Consider the following 18663-nt stretch of genomic DNA (forward strand, 5'->3'; position numbering starts at 1 on the left):
GAAAAGAAAAGAGAGAGAGAGAATCAGAATCCTTAGGTTCTGTCATGAGAAATCCTTCTCTGAACTAAGAGGATGTGACTCAGAAAGCCAAGTCTGTGTGGCATTAATAACAAAACCAACAGGACACATAGAGTGGGAGGTGACAAATCTTTTCCTTTTAAGCTTTAGTCAAAAGCAACCAATACACGTTGCCTCTAACCAGCTATTTCTGTGTGGATGGAGGAGGTCTGTGCACCGGGACACTCTCCGAGACCAGCAGCAAGGGGTGACCAGTGTGGCTGAGAACAAGGCAGGTGTCGGGCAGTGTAGACCACACGGTAAATCAGACACGGCTGTGTGCCGGGCTCGGGGGTTTCCGCAGTAGCTTGTGGGTTATGTGACTTCAGGTCTGCCTTGTGGGACCCGGGGGCCATAGACCCGCCCGCCTCCCGTGTCTCCCTGTGTCTCAGCTTCTCTCTCTCTGAGCCTCCAACAGCCATGATGGGTGCAGAGGGCTGGCCCTCGGAAGGGGAGCGGGCTTCATGTTTCTGGTGGGTGTGGTGATGACAGAGCCCGGGCAACATGGCTGCTGTTTGGCCTCTGCTTCCAGATTTTATGCCAATTTCCCTTCCCTCCCAGGGGACTTGGAACCGTGGGGGGCAGGACTCTGAGAGACGCCGTCCCAGGTCAGCTAAGCTGACATCGTCAGTCACATACGGGGGAAGACAGCTGAGTGGTTCTCACAGAGAGTGACAAGTGGTGTGGTCAGGCAGGGCAGGGACGTCCAAGGGCAGTGAGACCCCCAGGGGCGGTGTCTGGCCGGACAGTGACAGAAAGGCGAAGGCTGGGTCTCGATGACCAGCAGGGACCGCAGGAGAGTCAGTGGCATGAGCAAAGGTTTCACGGGCTGAAGGTCAAGTGCAAGCGTGAAGGTCAACAGGGAGGCAGGGAGCACGGCTCACACGGCACCTCAGGAGGGGGCTTCATGGAGCAGGGACCCCGCGGTGGCCCCCCGTCAGGAGCCTGTGGGCAATGGGAGGCGTGGCAGCATCTTCAGCCTCATTGCACACATGTGACGGTGTGTCATCCGCTCAGCGCTGGGCACAGGCCCACACACGTGGGCGAGGTGCAGGCGTGACCTGAAGAGAAGGCACACGCAGCCCGTGGCAGGGAGCGCGCACGCAGACGCTCCAGTAAACCCGGGAGGAATGACTCAGTGACCCGTCTCTCCCAGGATGAAAGTACTTCCATGTAGACACAGAAGGGGGTGATGGAAACAAGTCCAGTCGTGATTCGAACCCTGAAATCTGCGGCTGGCTCAGCAGAGTCAATTGCAGAAGACGCCCACCAATAAGAAATTAATATGGACCCTGGCCGGTTTGCTCAGTGGATAGAGTGTCAGCCCGGCATGTGGACGTCCTGGGTTCAATTCCCAGTCAGGACATACAAGAGAAGTGACCATCTGCTTCTCCTCGCCTTCCTCTCCCCCTTCTCGCCCTCTTCCCCTCCCGCAGCCAGTGACTCACTTTGTTCACATGTCACCCCAGGCACTGAGGATGGCTTGGTTGGGTGAAGCGTGTCAGCCTCTGGTGCTAAAAATAGCTCAGTGCTTGAGCACCGGCCCCAGATGGGGCTGCTGTGTAGAGCCCAGTCGGGGCACAGGCAGAAGTCTGCTTCCACTATCTTCTCCCTTCCTCTCACCTTACCAAAAAAAAAAAGAGGAAAGAAAAGAAAGAAATTAATATGGTGGATGAAACTCTCTTTCTCCTGATTTTTTTTTTTTTCTGAGAAAAGACATTGTATTAGTGTCAGATAAAGCACACAATGATCTGATACTGGTGAACCTTGTCAGAGGATCCCCCTTAATCTATTTGACATCCATCACCATACATAGTTACAAATTGTTTTCTTGTGATGGGACTTTTAAGGATTACTCTCTTAGCAACTTTCAAGAATGTGAACAGTGTTGTTAACTCTAGCATGTCCTCTGAATTGTTAAGACTGGAGTCTTCAGCCCTGGCTGGTTCGCTCTCTGTGAGAGCATCGTCCCAAAACACCATGGTTGCGGGTTCGGTCTCCAGCCAGGGCATATTCAGGAAGTGACCAATGAGTGGACAGCTGAGTAAAACAACAAATGAAGGACTGCTTCCCCCCTACACACACCCCTCACTCTCTCCGTCTCTCCAAGATTAATCAGTGAAGAAAAAGAAGACCGGAGACTTTCTGTTCTAGGATAGGGACCTGGCCCGGAGCAGGTCTGCCGCCCCTGGGGTAGGGACCTGGCCCGGAGCAGGTCTGCCGGGTCCCTGGGGTAGGGACCTGGCCCGGAGCAGGTCTGCCCCCTCCCTGGGGTAGGGACCTGGCCCGGAGCAGGTCTGCCGGGTCCCTGGGGTAGGGACCTGGCCCGGAGCAGGTCTGCCCCCTCCCTGGGGTAGGGACCTGGCCCGGAGCAGGTCTGCCCCCTCCCTGGGATAGGGACCTGGCCCGGAGCAGGTCTGCCGCGTCCCTGGGGTAGGGACCTGGCCCGGAGCAGGTCTGCTGCGTCCCTGGGATAGGGACCTGGCCTGGAGCAGGTCTGCCCCCTCCCTGGGATAGGGACCTGGCCCGGAGCAGGTCTGCCGCGTCCCTGGGGTAGGGACCTGGCCCGGAGCAGGTCTGCTGCGTCCCTGGGATAGGGACCTGGCCCGGAGCAGGTCTGCCGCGTCCCTGGGGTAGGGACCTGGCCCGGAGCAGGTCTGCCGTGGGCCAGCGGGCAGTGCGTGGGTGCTTGACTTTGTGCAAGAGCGCTCTCACGCCTGAGTCCAGGTGGTTTTGAGAGGACGTTTATTACAGCCGGGGGCAGTGAGACCAGGAAACACAACAGGAGAGCCTGCGTGGGGTTGATGTGGCTCCCTGGGGAGTCCGTGAGGAAGGAGGGAGCCTGCCCTGGGGGGTGGGGAGAAGGGGGCCTTGGGGACGGGTCCAGGGGCTTAGCCCACTGTGAGCTGCCACCCCCCATGGCGCCTCTGGTCTTCAAGTTTCGAGGGGACCCCTTCAAGTTTAGGAGCCACTAGATTAAGGTACGCATGGACCTTTGTTAGAGAAAAACACCTCTGTAGGACGTGAGTCCCTGCCAGGAACTGCTCTTGGACAGTTTTCAGTGCAGACCGTCCTGTGTGGTTCCTTAAGGTCTCTGAGTCTGTGAAGCCGTGGTGCAGACTTCCCCTGAGCTTGTCGGGTTCAACCTGTGTCCCCTTTCCGTCCACACGGGCTTCCTGCTGCCCCCCACATTCTCGCTTCTGAACTCTGAGCAGACGGCCTGGGTTTGGGATGTAACATGACACATGACTGCCCCCAAGCTGATGCTTCCTACACAACAGACAAACTCAGAACGCTCCAGACGTTTTTCAAGGGTGATTGCAGCCTGACCAGGCGGTGGTGCAGAGGATGGAGCGTCGGACTGGGATGCAGAGGACCCAGGTTCGAGACTCCGAGTTTGAGCGCGGGCTCATCTAGTTCGAGCAAAAGCTCACCAGCTTGGACCCAAGGTCGCTGGCTTGAGCAAGGGGTTACTCGGTCTGCTGAAGGCCCGTGGTCAAGGCACATATGAGGGAGCAATCAATGAACAACTAAGATGTCACAACAAAAAACTAATGATTGATGCTTCTCATCTCTCCATTCCTGTCTGTCTATCTCTCTCTCTGTCTCTGTAAAAAAAAAAAAAAAGGTGACTGCAACGGGGGGGGGGGGGCCCTCAGCTGCCGTCATCACAATTCTGGGGTCTGTCACTTGCACCGTGACAGCCCTGTCCTCCTGCCTGGCCTGTGTGGCTCTGTGGTCCTGAGCAGGATCCCGGAGAATTCTTGGTCACAGAACCTGAGGTCCCGGACAAGGTGAGTGTGTCTGCACGGGACCCAGTGTCCTCTGCATGGGGATGTGAGCCTGACCACCCCAGCCCAGGGACAGGCGTCCTGGGCCCAAGTCTGAGCAGCGCGGTAAACCCCACGTCCTGAGGCGAGTTCCTGGAGACGCTGCTCTCACCCAAGTCTGCCCTGCACTTTCTCTTCCCCTTTTTGCTTCCTCCCAACCCAGTGTTTCTCCCCAAATGAACAGAACTTTCAGGAAAATAGGCGTGGGAGGCAAATATGTCGGGAGGGAGGGACGGTGCAGACCTGCCCCGTGGGAGCTCCCTGCAGGCATGTGTCCTGCTCCTGGTGATTTGCCACAAAGCACTTTCTGCCTGAAACTGTGGGAACCCCCTCCCGGCCCCCAACATAAAGTGCAGAGAGCCTTCCTGAGGCCCGGCCAGCGCCCCCTCCTTCCCCTTCCGCACCCCAGGCTGCTGCCAGAGCCACACTGGGCAGCCTCCCTCCTCTCTGCTCCCTCCTCCCTGGGGCACAGAGCACAGCCTGCATCCCGCTGGCTGGTTGAGAACAGCACCCCCACCCCCCACCCCCCACCCCGCCCTGAGGGAGCGTGGGACCTCCCTGGCTTTGTGAGGCAGTTTGGGAGCCAGGCAGCTCCCAGAGGGTGTGAGAGCAGGAGGGTTAGAGGAAGAAGTCCGCCCGCCCAGGCGCTGCAGGCAGAGAAGGGCCAGGCGCTCCTCTGTGGGGGACGAGAGGGGGGCTATCGTGCAGATCGCCCCGTAACTGGGGAGTAGGGGGTGGAAGGGGCTCCAGTCACAGAAGAGCTTCTTGGTTCTGGACCAGGAAATTCCAGGCTGGTCGGTTAAGAGCATAGACAGAGAAGGGGCCCCATGGTGAACCCAACAAGCTCCAGAGGCCTGCACGGCGGCCTGGCAGACTCAGACCTAAAGTGACCACACAGGACGTCAGAGATGAAAACTTTCTAAGGAAAAGCGGCCCCCGGAGGGGAGCTGTGTCCCAGGGAGGTGTTTTGTTCTAACAAAGGTCACCGGTTACTTTCACTCAAGCCTGTCTGCCCTCTTTGGCATCCACAATAATGCACCTGTAACAACAGGCCTCTGAAATGTAACAAGGGTCATCTTCTTTTCCTGCCCCCACCTGAGCAGAAACCACAAACCCCTCACTGTTACTGTCATGTTAATTAACTGTTAACTGTCTTACACTTGCCTGTGGAAAGGCGGTTTGAGTGTATACATTGTTACTTTGTAGCCAATCCCAGAGTTCCCTGCTTTGCTTTTTCCGCCTCCCTCACGGAGCACCAGTGGGTTTCACTTGACCCCTGATTTCTTCCCCTTTGATTTAGATGCATAAATTAAGTGGAAATTCCACCATTTTCCAGAAAATTTCCTCAATTCGCTGAGATTTTGTTTCCTGGCAACTGCTGACAGTTTGGCTCAAATAAACATAAAAATTCTCGGCCAGGTGGGGGCCGGGTGGGGGCCTTTCTTACGTTGACCAGGAGGGTGTGGGTTCTCCAGGATCAGTGAGTTCCTGAAGGACCCTGTCCTGGATTGAATTGTGCCTACCCCCAGAATAGGTATGCTTGGAGTCCTAACCCCAGCTCCTCAGAATGTGGCTTCATTTGGAAAGAGGCAGGCCTAAGGCCTTTTTTTTTTTTTTTTTTTTTTTTTTAATTTATTGCTTTGGGACAGAGAGGAAGTCTGGGGGTGTGTGGGGAGACAGGAACAGAGATCTATTATTGCTGCATGGGCCCTGACCGGGGATCGAACCTGCAACCTCTGCATGTCCAGGCAATGCTCTAACCACCCGAGCTGTCGGCCAGGACAGGGCTAAGGTCTTGTGATGACAGGCGCGTGGCCACCAGGTCAGGTCACAATGCCCTTCCTGAGTCTTCCTCCGCATAGCGGGTGCTGTGGCCGGCAAGGCTCGTCCCTCATAGGAGGGCGGTTGTCCTGCTGGGTCTTAGTGGACCCTGGAGGGTCGTGTCTGGTGATCTCATTATCCATTTGGAAAACGAGGCCTGAACACAGCATGCCTTCAGCTTTGGGCACTGTTGGTCAAATAAGTTTGCAAATATGATGTATATGTTTGCTCGCTTATAGTTTGCATTGGGTGTGGGGGACAGGCTGTAAGCAGGCAGGGTCCTTGCAGCCTAAGGTTTAGTTTTAAGACTAAGCTTTTTCCCACACCTTTGACATGGTGGTGGGGTGGGGGGTGAACTCTCATGAGGAATCCCATTTATGCCTCAGAAAAGTGACTTTGTATCAGAGACTGCCTTGTTTGCATATTGGATTAAAGGTTTTGATTTCTACACTATAAAATGGGGCAGAGTGCTGAAGGAGAAGCCAGTTTGTGCAGAGAGAAGGAGATGGGGAACAGAGATGAATAAGGCTGGTGAGCTAGAAAACTTTGATTCTAGGAAACTCGGATAAGTCAGTGGCTTTGGGAGCCCTGAATGGAAAGAGAAATGTTTTCCCACTGTGTGTATTTCTTGCCCACCGGGTATAAGCTAGGATTAAAACTAATGGCCCACCAGTTCTTGGCTCCACTGTTTCATTACCGTCTGTCCAAATCAAATGCAAACCTGCATGGGTCAAGCGGCTGTGATGGTGGCCGTGGCTACTGGCCTGACGGGCACCATTTTGATAAAGCGGCAAATATCTCTCTCAACACCTTCTTTTGTGTGTAAGAAACACACACGTGAGCGAGAGCTTTGCACACACGGGGGTGATACTTCCTACAATCTATAGTCACCACCCTGTGAGTATCTCTGTCTCTTTTCTTGGTATTTGTAAACAGGAGCACAAACCCCGATTTTCGTTAATAAAGTGTGTAGGACAGAGTTCTGCGTCCAGACACGGGAGGTCAGAAGCTGACTGATTTCTGTGCTTAGTATTTATTGCAAGATGGACATACAGCCCTACTGTCAGTGTGCAGAAATCAAGCAAGCAACATGTTTGCACCTTTGTTCCCCAAACGGGGTTCTTAACTCGCAGAGCAGTGTGACCCTGATGTCACACCACTGTGGCCTTTCACCCAGTCGGGACAGCGTGCTTGTCCACATCCTCACAGGTTTGTCCCACTCGGTGGCCTGGCTGCCTTGAGTGAACTCTACAATAACAGGGGTTAACACGGGGCCCTGTCACCCGCCTCCCATCAGCAGTGACGGTGGACCTCTGTGGGTGTGGGCAGCCTGTGGGACATGGTGTCACACCTTCCTCGTGCTGAGTGACTCAGGCCTTGTTTGCAATGCCCTGGACGCCGAGGGATTATTCAATCAGAGGCAGCTCCGTCCTGCCCCTCAGAGGCCTGGGTTCTGAGGAGACAGGGAAGTCTGGTGGAGGTGGCCTCCCTGCCACCCCCGTGGTGAGCTAACTGAAGTACTCCAGGGGAGGGCCGGTGAGAACTGGAAGTGTCCCCTCGCCGCCCGTGGTCCCGTCAGCTGATGGGAAGTTTCACATCCTCGTCTCTGCAGGTCCTCGGGAGGAGCCTTGGAAGAGAACTCCGAGGTAAGTTGTCTTTGGCCGTTTGGCAAATCTACCGACATAGTGTGTTACCTCTGGGCCATTCCACCATCCCACAGGTGTTCTGCACTCCATGTCCTGCTACGAGCTGGGTACCGATTCGGCTCTCACGGGGTGGAGGGTGGGGCACTGGCTGGGTCTGAGTCTGTACCTTTGCTCCTGAATCAGAGATGGGGCTGAGAAACAAACCCAGGGGTGCATTTCGGTGGAAATAAATCGAGCAGGCCTCAGAGTTGCACTTCCTGTCACCCGGGTGCCATTTGGTCCGTCCCGGGAGACAGAACCGGACAGGCCTGTTTGGGCCTCTCCGTGGAGCTGCAGGTGCTCTCTGAGGCGGGGTTCTCAGCCTCCCCGCGTTCCTGTGTTGTGGGCACAGCCTGGGCGCTGGGACTTGTGGCAGCTTGTCCATTCCCACGCCCCCAGCTGTGAGAGCCAGACTTGGAGGGGTGGTCTACCTAATGTTGGATTTTGTAGCCCTTGAGCCAACAGAATCTTATCTAGGCGTTTTTTTTAAAAACACTGGCTGTTATGCTAAGGGAACAACTCCCATGAGCCTCCAGGGCATCATTTGAGCCCAGAGAACCCTGCCCCCCCCTGGCTTTAGCTGACACTCACAATGAGCCTCCTCGGGATCAGAGAGTTTTGATGCTGGGAGAGACTTTCGAGACCAATGTCGTCTTCCTACGTTTGTGGCTCAGAGAGGTTAATCAATCCCTGAAGGTCACAAAGCCAGGAGCAGAAAACCCCTGGCAAGAAAGACAGTGCCAAGACCCCAGCTCAGACCCCCTTACCACATTCCGAGAATCTTAGGTCCAATCCAGAGGCACCATGTTTTGTGGCTCAAAATAGGCTTTTCAAACAAAGAAATGGACACCATGAATACTCATATGAGCAAGAATGACTCTAAGAAAGTACATTCTTCCGCTTGACTGGTGGTGGCACTGTGGGTAGAGCGCTGACCTGGGACACCAAAGTCCCAGGTTTGAAACCCTGAGGTCACTAGCTTGAGGACAGGGTTGCCTACTTGAGCCCAAAAGTCGCTGGCTTGAGGCCCAAGGTTGGTGGCTTGAGCAAGGGGTCCCTGACTCAGCTTGAGACTCTGGGTCAAGGCACATATGAGAAAGCAATCAATGAACAACTAAGGTGTCGCAACGAAAAACTGATGATTGATGCTTCTCATCTCTCTCCATTCCTGTCTCTCTTTCTTAAAAAAAATAGTTACATTCTTTTTTTATTATTATTCATTTTAGAGGGGTGGGGGAGGGGGGGGGGGAGAGAGAGAGAGAGAGAGAGAGAGAGAGAGAGAGAAGGGGGAGGAGCAGGAAGGATCAACTCCCATATGTGCTTTGACCAGGCAAGCCAGGGTTTTGAACCGGCAACCTCAGTGTTTCCAGGTTGATGCTCTATCCACTGCGCCACCACAGGTCAGGCAATAGTTGCATTCTTTTGACAAATGTTTTTCTTTCTAAAAAGATTTACTTTTGCTACAGTTGTTCAAGAAAATATTATTCTGTTATAAAGTAGTGTAATCCGTGGGTTACATAGAGACGCCAAGGCAGGTTACAGAAGAAATTTTGAGTTTATTAATTATCCTGCTCGCTACATGGGGCACAATCCCAAATCACGTAGAGCCTCATACAGTTCTGAGCCTGCTTTTATACAGAATCAAGTCCTGGGCGGGGTGGGTAAGGAGAGGCTGGTGATCCCTTTGTCCAGAGATATAAGTCACTTTTACGACTTTAGGATGGGAGAGTGAGTCTGAGTATAGGAATTCTTGACTAAGGTACGTAAACATTGTTTTCTAAGGTTTTCAGATAAGTTCTATCTCCTTTGCTCTGTGTGGCAAGTGGCCCCAGACCCCCTTTCAGAGAATTCTAGGAATCAGCTAAACCAGTGGTCCGCGGTTTGCCGACCACTGAGCTGAACTATGACTAGGTGACCCAGTTGTCCTTGTAAGCCAGGAAGCTCCTGCATTCTTCTCTTTCCATTCTCTACAGAAAGGAGGGGTAAGGGGGCCTGGCTTTTCCTTTTAAAATACTAATTTTAACAATTTTTCAGTTCCTTGACACCTTATCACAATTCATGGCCCCTTGTTAAGGAGCAGTGAGGTGGACTCTATTCAGGGACGTATGGAGTAGGTCAGGGACCACGGGGGTGGGGGTGGCAGGAGAGAACAGGGTAAGGACCGGGGGGTCTCTGCCAGGGAGCTGGCGTGGGAAGGGCGGGGCAGGGGCTCATTCCTGGGTGAGGCGTGCTTGTCTGAGCAACTCAGTGGCATTCTTGGGAGGCGCGCCAAGGGAGACAGCTGGGGGCTGGGGCTCTGGGTTGGACTGGATATGGGGGGGGTGCTCACCTTGCAGGGACAGGGCCCCGGGTCCGGCCTGGAGGCTGAGGGGGGCTGGCTGGAGTCGGGTGGGGCTCTGGGTTGGATTGGCTATGGGGGGGCTCACCTTGCAGTGACAGGGCCCCGGGTCCGGCCTGGAGGCTGAGGGGGGCTGGCTGGAGTCGGGTGGAGATAGTCTTTGTCAGGTGACCGCAGCGTCCCAGAGAACCCGTTTCTGATCCAGGGGGCGCTGAGGGTGACCCGGCCCCTCGCTTCAGTCTGTTTTCTGCGAGCACAGTGTGAGGAGCACCCCTCCCCGGGAAGGCGCTCTCTGCCCTCGCCCCCACAGACTCAGTTCTCTGCTGAGTTCTTAGAAAGAAACAGGAAGAAGGGAGAAATCTCACCCCTCAGCTAACCTTTCTTTTTCTTAATTCAACAAACAATGCACACGCATTAGTGATACGACAGGAAAAGAATGATGTCAGCGCTGCCTGTCTGCACCCTCAGAGAGCACTCCGCCGCCCGGTCTGAGCCCTCGTGGGCTGGTGTCAGCGTCTCCTTCCGCGGGGATGGGCGCTGGGAGGCACCGGCCTTACCGCGGTTTCTTACCGGCGAGGCTGGGTAGAGGGCCTGATGGTGCCAGGCACGGCGAGCTGTGCTTGGTCACCTCGGGAGGAAGGGGGAGGCGAGTGGCCAGACTGGGCAGGGGGCCTCATGGCCCCACGGAGGAGGGGCAGGTGTCAGGCTTCCCAGTCCCACCTGGGCGTTCCTCTCCCGTGATCCCCGTGACTTTTAAATAAGGGTTGTTTCTATTCCTGGGCTTTCAAGACGGTGGAGTGCAGAGACAGTCCCGGATGTCTTCATCCAGGTCGAGGAAGGAGCCGCCTGTCTGACTGGACCAGTCGCTGGTCCATCTGAGCTCGGGTCCTTGTTCGTGAGGCAGACGCAACACAGCCCTCCCTGCAGGAGGGTGCGGACGAATGCGCAGGGATGGTCCCGGGGGCGGGGGGGGGGGTGCTGGGGGCCCGAGGGGGGGGCTGCGCCGGGGCGGGGGGGGGGCTGAGCCAGGGGGGGCGGCTGTGCGGGGGGGGGCTGTGCTGGGGGCCCGAGGGGGGGGCTGCGCCGGGGCGGGGGGGGGCTGAGCCGGGGGGGGGCGGCTGTGCGGGGGGGGGGCGGCTGTGCCGGGGGGGGCTGCGCCGGGGCGGGGGGGGGCTGAGCCAGGGGGGGCGGCTGTGCGGGGGGGGCTGTGCTGGGGGCCCGAGGGGGGGGCTGCGCCGGGGCGGGGGGGGGGCTGAGCCGGGGGGGGCGGCTGTGCGGGGGGGCTGTGCGGGGGGGGGGCGGCTGTGCCGGGGGGGGCTGCGCGGGGGGGGGCGGCTGTGCGGGGGGGGCGGCTGTGTCGGGGGGGGGGCTGCGCCGGGGGGGGGGCGGCTGTGCCGGGGGGGGGCTATGCGGGGGGGGGGAGGGGGGGCTGCTGGCCCGGGGTCCCCTGCGCGTGTTCACATTGCTCAGGGTCAGGGGCCCGTCCGCCTGTCCGCCCGGTGAGACACCAGAGGACAGCCCCTCTGTGACATGAGGGCAAGCCTTCTTCCCAGTGTGCTGGACACAGTGCCTTCCTGACGCTTGGTTTTCAAAGGGCGCTCGCAATGTAACCCTCTTATCCTGTCCCCACAACAGTCCAAGAGGTGCTTAGCTTCATGTCACAGGGAGGGAGGCAGCCCTCCCGTCTCGGGGGCTGTCACAGTTTGACTGCAATTCCGTGAAACCGCGGAGGCCTCTGTGCGGCCCGGTAGGTGCAGGCAGGGTGGGCGGGGGTCACTTCTCTCCGAACGCTCCCCCACCCCCGTAGCTCATGTGCACTTAACCCCACACGTACTGTCACCAGTTGTACGCCAGGGGCTCTTACACCACGAACGGTGCTCATGCACCTCACTCTTCAGCCAGAAGAGACAGCGCCACGGAGGGCGACAAGGTGGTGACTGCTGTCGCCCTAAAACAACTTCCAAACCTGTCAGAATTTTTTATGAGTTGATTTGAGCCAAACTGTCCAGAATTGACGGGAAGCGAAGTCTCAACAGATTGAGAAAGTGTCACTCCTTATTTTATCGTCAGAATCAAAGGGGAAGACATCAGGGGGTCACGTGAAAATGGCCACAGATCCGGGAGGTGGGAGGAGGCAGAGCAGGGAAGTCGCTGGGATTGGGTGAAACGTAAAGGCGTGTGTGCTGAGACCTCCTCACACAGGCGGGAACCACCAAAAAATGGTGTGCCATTCTGTTCATTAGTCTCACACCAGCCGACGAGCACACAGGCAGGGAAGACCTCTTCCCTCTCACTCAGAGCTCCCAAAGCCCTGACACGTTCTCCGGGTCCACATCCAGGAGAACCTTATCCGGTTCCTCCTAGAATCAAAGGCCCCACCAGTCTCAGCGGAGCTCGCAAAGCCCCTCCCCTCTGGTTCCCCATCTGCACCCCTTCTCCTCTCTCTGCAAAACTGGCTTCTTCTTCAGCGCTCTGCATTCTCTCTGCTCTCCTGCAAAACTGCCTGGACCCGCAAAGACCCTCCTCCAGCCAACACGAGCAAGACAACGGCCCCTCCCAAGCAGGAATGCAGTCTGCAATCTGCAATCCAGGGCCCAGCTCTGAGGGCAGGCACTGACGTGGCTGCCCAGCGCCATTCTTTAACAAAAAAGTGAGCAAACTCAAAAAACACAAATTCTACACACTCATCTGCTCAACAACATAACAATGACAGTGACAACAAGGGGTCTCCCGGCTCCTACTCTGGTGGGGTGTCCGGCCTCATGGACGAGGAGGATGACCCTCACATTCCAAAGGCGTGTTATCAGGTGCATTATCGTGGATGCAGAAGACAGCAGACAGGCTCGAGTGAAAGCCAGCGCTGACCTTGTGGAGAGAATGTTCTTCCCTGGGACGTGACTGCCCACCACGTTTAGAAGAGTGTGATGTAGACCACCTGTGTTGACCTTAGTGCCCTGAGTCCACAGGCTGCTGTGTAGGCTTTCCCTGAGCTTGTGAGGTCCAGTTTGTGGCCACATCTTGATTTATTTGAGAAAAAAAAATTTTTTTTCCATCCACACTGTCCAAAGGGAGAAAAAGGCTTCAGGGTGGAACTGGTGGGCCAGGCTCTGCTGTGTGACAGGAGCAGCCCCCAGTCCTGGGCCAGCTGTCACAAAGGAGGTCCTGGCTTGGAGGATGAGCGAGGTCAGATTCCAAACCTGCAGTTTTTCTGCATGGCCAGGAGGCTCCTGGCCCACCAAGGCCTGGCCGTCCACACTGTAAATCAGAGCCCTTGCACCAGGCTGCCCGGCTGCCCGGCCACCTCTGTGGCCAGCCTCTGTGGCCTGGTGGGGGAGGGGGGCTGCCTTGGGGGTGGAGGCAGGCCAGTCACACTCTGCCCCTGGCACAGACCAGACCCACTCCAGAGCTTTCCTCCCTGGGGTGGGCTGGGGTGGGGAGCGGAGGGAGGGACACCTGATGTAAACCTGGCCACTGTTTATCAAGCTCTTCCACGACTGTAAGGCCATCCATGACCAGGCAGGTTCTCACCGGGTTTGGGCAGACAGTAAAGGAACTGTGGAGCCAGAAAACGGTGGGCCATTCCATTGATCAAAGTCTCTTAAGGGAGACACAGGCTCCCACCAGCCTCAGCAGGGCTCCCAAGCCCCTCAGCGCTCTCCAGCCAAACAGGCCTGGTGGAAATACCCCTTCTCCACAAACAACAGCAAACAACCGCCCAACCCATGGGGGCAGGAAGCCCTGAGGGCCAGCCCCTTCCATAGACCACACGCATGGCCACATACAGGCACCGTCCCGATACAAGCAGCAAACCTAGAAAACACTGTTACAAACTTGTTTCCCCAACAATGACCTGTTGGGCATATAAGTTTTTATGCTCACTTTGTTTAAAATGGTGCTGCCCATGTGGATGATGCTGCCAGCTGAAACTGCTAATTACCTTCCTGCTTGGGAAGGGACATTGTTATGCTAATGTCTGCTGGAGGAGGGGTGTTCGTGCCCAAAAGTTTTAAGAGAAGAAGGAGGAAGAAGGAGGCCATATTTTTTGCAGAGAAGGCAGCCAAGATGGCAGGGTGCTGAAGGAGAAGCCAGTTTGTGCAGAGATTGTGCTGAGAGAAGGAAGGAGATGGGGAACCAGAGGGGACTGAGGCTGGTGGGGGCCTTTGATTCCAGGAAAAAAACCAGAAAAGGTTCTCCTGGTTGTGGAACCGGAGAACATGTGAGTGGATTCTGGTGCCGGTGTGTTTGTGTTTACTTGCTGGCCAGTTGCAAGGCTAGAATAAAGGGATGGACACCAGCGTTTGGCTCTGCAGTTTCTTTACCATCTGTCCGAATCTAATGGGAACCTGCACCTGCCTGGTGGCTCGGATGGCCGTGACTACTGGCCTTACATGAAAGGGGACACATGCTGAATCTGACACGCTTAGGTGAGCCCTGCCTGATGGCCTTCCAGACTCGGATACCTAAAGTAACCACACAGGACAGTCTGAAATTAAGTTTCTAACTAAAAGCGGCTCACAGTGGGGAGTCGTGTCTCAGGGAGGTATTTTGCTCTAACACAGGTCCACGCTTACGTTGCTCAAGCCTGTCTGTTGTCCTTTGCTTCTACAATAACGTATGTGGAGAACATGTCTTTGAAATGTAAGGACCGCATGACCAGGCGGTGGTGCAGTTGATAGAGCATTGGACTGGGATGCAGAGGACCCAGGTTTGAGACCCCGAGGTCGCCAGCTTGAGCGTGGGCTCATCTGGTTTGAGCAAAGCTCACCAGCTTGAGTCCAAGGTCACTGCCCCCCTCCCCCGTCAAGGCACATATGAGAAACCAATCAATGAACAACTAAGGTGTCCCAATGAAAAACTAACGATTGATGCTTCTCATGTCTCTCTGTTCCTGTCTGTCCCTGACTATTTCTCTCTTTAACTCTCTCTCTGTCTCTATAAAAAAAAAAAAAAAAGTAAGGGCCATCTTCTTTTCCTGCCTACCTCTGGTCGGGCACCCCACCAGACCAGGAACCAACAAAGCCCCTCACTTGTCACTATCATGTTAATTGCTATTAACTGTCTTATTCCTGCCTATGGAAAAGCAGTTTGAGTATATACATTGTTACTTTGTATCCAATCCCAAAGATTTCCCTGCTTTGCTTTCTCCCATCTCCCTAATCTATTGCCAATGGATTTCCTGAAAATTGGTATGTCTGCCCCTTTGATTCTTCTTCTTTGTTTAAAGGTTTTATTTATTGATTTTAGAGAGAAGAGAGATAGAAACCCTGGTGGGGAGGAGCCTGAAGCATCAGCTTTTAGTAGCTGTTTCTCGTGTGTGCTTTGACCCTGCAAGCCAGGGTTTTGTTTATTTTTTATTTATTATTTTTATTACTATTATTATTTTTGCATTTTTCTGAAGCTGGAAACGGGGAGGCAGTCAGACAGACTCCTGCATGCACCCGACCGGGATCCACCCGGCATGCCCACCAGGGGGTGATGCTCTGCCCCTCTGGGGCCTCGCTCTGCCGCATCCAGAGCCATCCTAGCGCCTGAGGCAGAGGCCACAGAGCCATCCTCAGCGCCCAGGCCAACTTTGCTCCAATGGAGCCTTGGCTGCGGGAGGGGAAGAGAGAGACAGAGAGGAAGGAGAGGGGGAGGGGTGGAGAAGCAGATGGGCGCTTCTCCTGTGTGCCCTGGCCGGGAATTGAACCCGGAACTCCTGCACGCCAGGCCGATGCTCTACCATTGAGCCAACCGGCCAGGGCCTAAGCTAGGGTTTTGAACCAGTGACCTCAGTATTCCAGGTCGACACTTTATCCACTGTGCCACCACAGGTCAGGCCCTTTGACTCAACCATATAATATATGTGGTGAAGCAGCCATTTTCTGGAGCATTTTTTTCAATCTGTGTAGACCAGGGGTAGTCAACCTTTTTATATCTACCGCCCACTTTTGTATCTCTCTTAGTAGTAAAATTTTCTAACCACCCACCGGTTCCACAGTCATGGTGATTTATAAAGTAGGGAAGTAACTTTACTTTATAAAATTTATATAGCAGAGTTATAGCAAGTTAAAGCATATAATAATAATTACTTACCAAGTACTTTATGTCGGATTTTTGCTAAGTTTGGCAGAATCAATCTTTATAAAACAACTTACTATAGTTAAATCTATCTATTTATACTTTGGTTGCTCTGCTACTGCCCACCATGAAAGCTGGAGCGCCCACTAGTGGGTGGGAGGGACCAGGTTGACCACCACTGGTGTAGACTTTGCTTCCTGGCCATTGTTGACAGTTTGGCTCAAATAAACTCGTAAAAAAATTCTTACAGGTTTGGAAGTTATTTTATGTTGATGCCTTACATTTCAAAGACATGTTATTGTAGAAGCAAAAGAAGACAGGCATTATCTATTAAGCATGGACCTTTGTTAGAGAAAAATACCTCCCTGGGACATGACTCCCCATCGTGAACTGCTTTTAGTTAGAAAGTTTTAATTTGAGACCATCCTGTGTGTTTCCTTTAGGTCTCTGAGTCTGCAAGGCCACCATGCAGGCCTCCAGGAGCTTGTCTGGTTCAGCTGCGGGCCCCTTCCGGAACTGCAGTGTGTCAGGCTTTACAGATTGCACAGCAGAAACTGGCCCGGAGAGCTAGGATGCTTTGCCCAGGGCCACGGGGTCTTTGGGGAAGTGAAACTCGCACTTGAATGCTCCCAGGACTTTGTGGCCTCGGCTGGCGGGCTGGCGTCCCGGCGTCCGGTGTTTACCAGGGACTGTGATCAGCAAGCTGAGTCAGCAAGGTCCCCGCGGGGCCAGGGCAACCCCGCTTGCAGCCGGCCCGGGCTTCAGTGGAGCTCGGTGCCGGCTCCGGGAGCTCGGGGTGTCCCAGTGTGAGGTCCCGGAGTTCGGGGTGTCCCAGTGTGGAGTCCCGGAGCTCGGGGTGTCCCAGTGTGGGGTCCATGGGGGCTCGGTGTCCCCGGGGTCTCGGTGCGGGCTCCAGGAGCTCGGGGTGTCCCAGGGTGGGGTCGTGGAGCTCGGGGTGCCCCAGGTCTCAGTGGGGTCAGCCCCGGTCCTGCTCGGGGCGCCGAGCAGAGGCTTCCCAGAACCGCGCTCCCTGGGGACCCGGGCCCCCCAAAACTGTGGGGTCCGCCTGGAGATCCCTTCCAAGCAGAGCCGGGTGCTCTCGATGGTCACCCCGCGGCGCCGATGTGCGTCCCGCCATCAAGGCAGCGAGCAGACGCTGATCCGTTCTTATGAAAAACGTTGAAGTTGCCGTTTCGCCAGCAAGTCCAGGGAGGAAGACAGGCGGCCCCGCCCCCCGCCCCCCCCCGCCCCGCTCCGCGCCCGTGGCCCCGCCCCCGGTGCCGCCGCCGCCGCCGCCGCGCGCAGGCCCCGCCCCCGGCCGTGCGCATGCGCATTTGCGGCGGGGGTCGCGACGGCTGCCGTCGGTGAGGCCGGCCGGGGCGGACGGGCGACGGGCGCGGGGCCTGATGGCGGCCGCGGACGGAGCTGCGGGCGGGCGCAGGTGAGGGCGCGGGGCGGGGGTCCGGGGGCGGCGCGGGGCGGACCCCTCCTCTGGGAGCGCTCGCCGGGGAGGGCGCGCGGCGTCCACGTCCCCGCGCGGGGGGGACAGGCTGCCCGGTGGCCGCAGGGACGGGGCCGCCGTGGGGCGCGCGGGCAGCGCCGTGGCCGTGGTCAGCCGCCCGGCCAGCCCCCTGCGGCAGCGGTGTCCTCAGCACCGGGACCGAGCCGGCGGGCCCGGGCAGCACCGCCCGCGCGGCCGGGAGGACCGTCCTGGGCTGGACTTTGCGCCGGGCGCGCGCCGCTTCCTCGCGGGGCGCGGAGGGGACACGCGCGGCGGGCGGACCGCCCGGGGCGCCGGGAACGCGGCCCTGTGCCCCGGGCGAGCTCGGGGAGGGCGGGTCAGCCCCTGGTCGGCGACCACCCAGCAGGGGCCACAGACCGGGAGGGGACCCCGGGGAGCGGCAGCGCGCGGGGCCCGTGGGCGTCCCGGGTCCCGGGTGGGGAGAAGCGGCCGCGCGTGTCCGCCTCGTGCCGGCCGAGACCGCGGTCACCATGCCCCCTGGAGTCGGGGTCGGGGGGAGGGTGCCGCCGTGGCCTCGCGGGACAGTCTTTCCCGTTTCTGACTTCTTTCCACGTTTGGGGCCGTTCCCCTCCGCCTCCCAGAAGGGTGTACCCCGCCGGTGCCGGGCAGGAGCCTGGGGGGCGCACCAGGGGTCGGGCAGAAAGGGTCGGAGCCTGGCGCTGCGGCCGCCCTGGAACTGCGTGCCGGCCCCCGGGGCAGCACAGCGGCTCGGCCGCCGGCTCTTGCAGAGGGAGGAGCGAGGCGAGGTTTGTAGGCAGATTCTCCCCGAAGAGAACGGAGGCCCGCGGGGAGCCGGGAGGGGCTCTCGCCTCCGCTCCCCTCCTGCTGGCCGCGGTCCCTCCGCAGCCGAGATGAGAGATGAGGCGCCCGGTGCCTGGGCTGCGAGCCTGGGGAGTGAGAGGGCGGATGAGTCCGGGCTGTTGGGTCTCCAGCGACCCCGGGACGGGAACAGCGACTTCCAGCTGAGCCTCAGGGACGAGAGAAGGCGGACCGTGTCCCCTGCGCCCTCTGAGAGGAGGGGGATGTGGTCCAGGTGAGCAGCCCGGTGAGAGGAGGAGGAACTGGCGCTCGGCCGTTCCAGGCGGCCTGGCTGCGCTTCCGTGGGTGCGGGCCTGGGACGCGGGTGCGCGCAGCCCCCGGACGATGCTGAGGGCCGCAGTGTCTGCCGGGCTCCGGGGAGGGCTGCCCTCTGCCCGGACCGGGCCCCTGCAGATCCCCGTGGCCCGGGCCTGGCCTTGTTCCCTCGTGGCTCAGATGCTTCACCTCATTAGTGACCCTCCATGCGGGCAGGGGTGCTACCCAGACCCTGAGACACCCGCAGGACAGCAGCAGCGAAAGCACCCACTGGGA

General features: G+C 57.4%; 1 protein-coding gene across 2 annotated transcripts in view; it reads left to right on the forward strand.

Moving 5' to 3' along the window:
* The first annotated feature begins 7155 nt into the window (after positions 1-7155).
* The window catches only part of CLN8 (CLN8 transmembrane ER and ERGIC protein), a 28220-nt gene continuing 16712 nt past the window's right edge, over positions 7156-18663 (forward strand). Inside the window, exon 1 of one of the 2 annotated variants that reach the window (XM_066235293.1) lies at positions 7156-7354. The gene's annotated coding sequence lies outside the window, so the exon portion shown is untranslated. Of the gene's footprint in view, positions 7355-17121; positions 17233-18663 lie in introns of those variants that run through there. The other variant, XM_066235292.1, reaches the window with a different exon arrangement.

The sequence above is a fragment of the Saccopteryx bilineata genome, chromosome 6, assembly GCF_036850765.1.
Source record: "Saccopteryx bilineata isolate mSacBil1 chromosome 6, mSacBil1_pri_phased_curated, whole genome shotgun sequence".
NCBI classification, from domain to species: Eukaryota; Metazoa; Chordata; class Mammalia; order Chiroptera; family Emballonuridae; genus Saccopteryx; species Saccopteryx bilineata.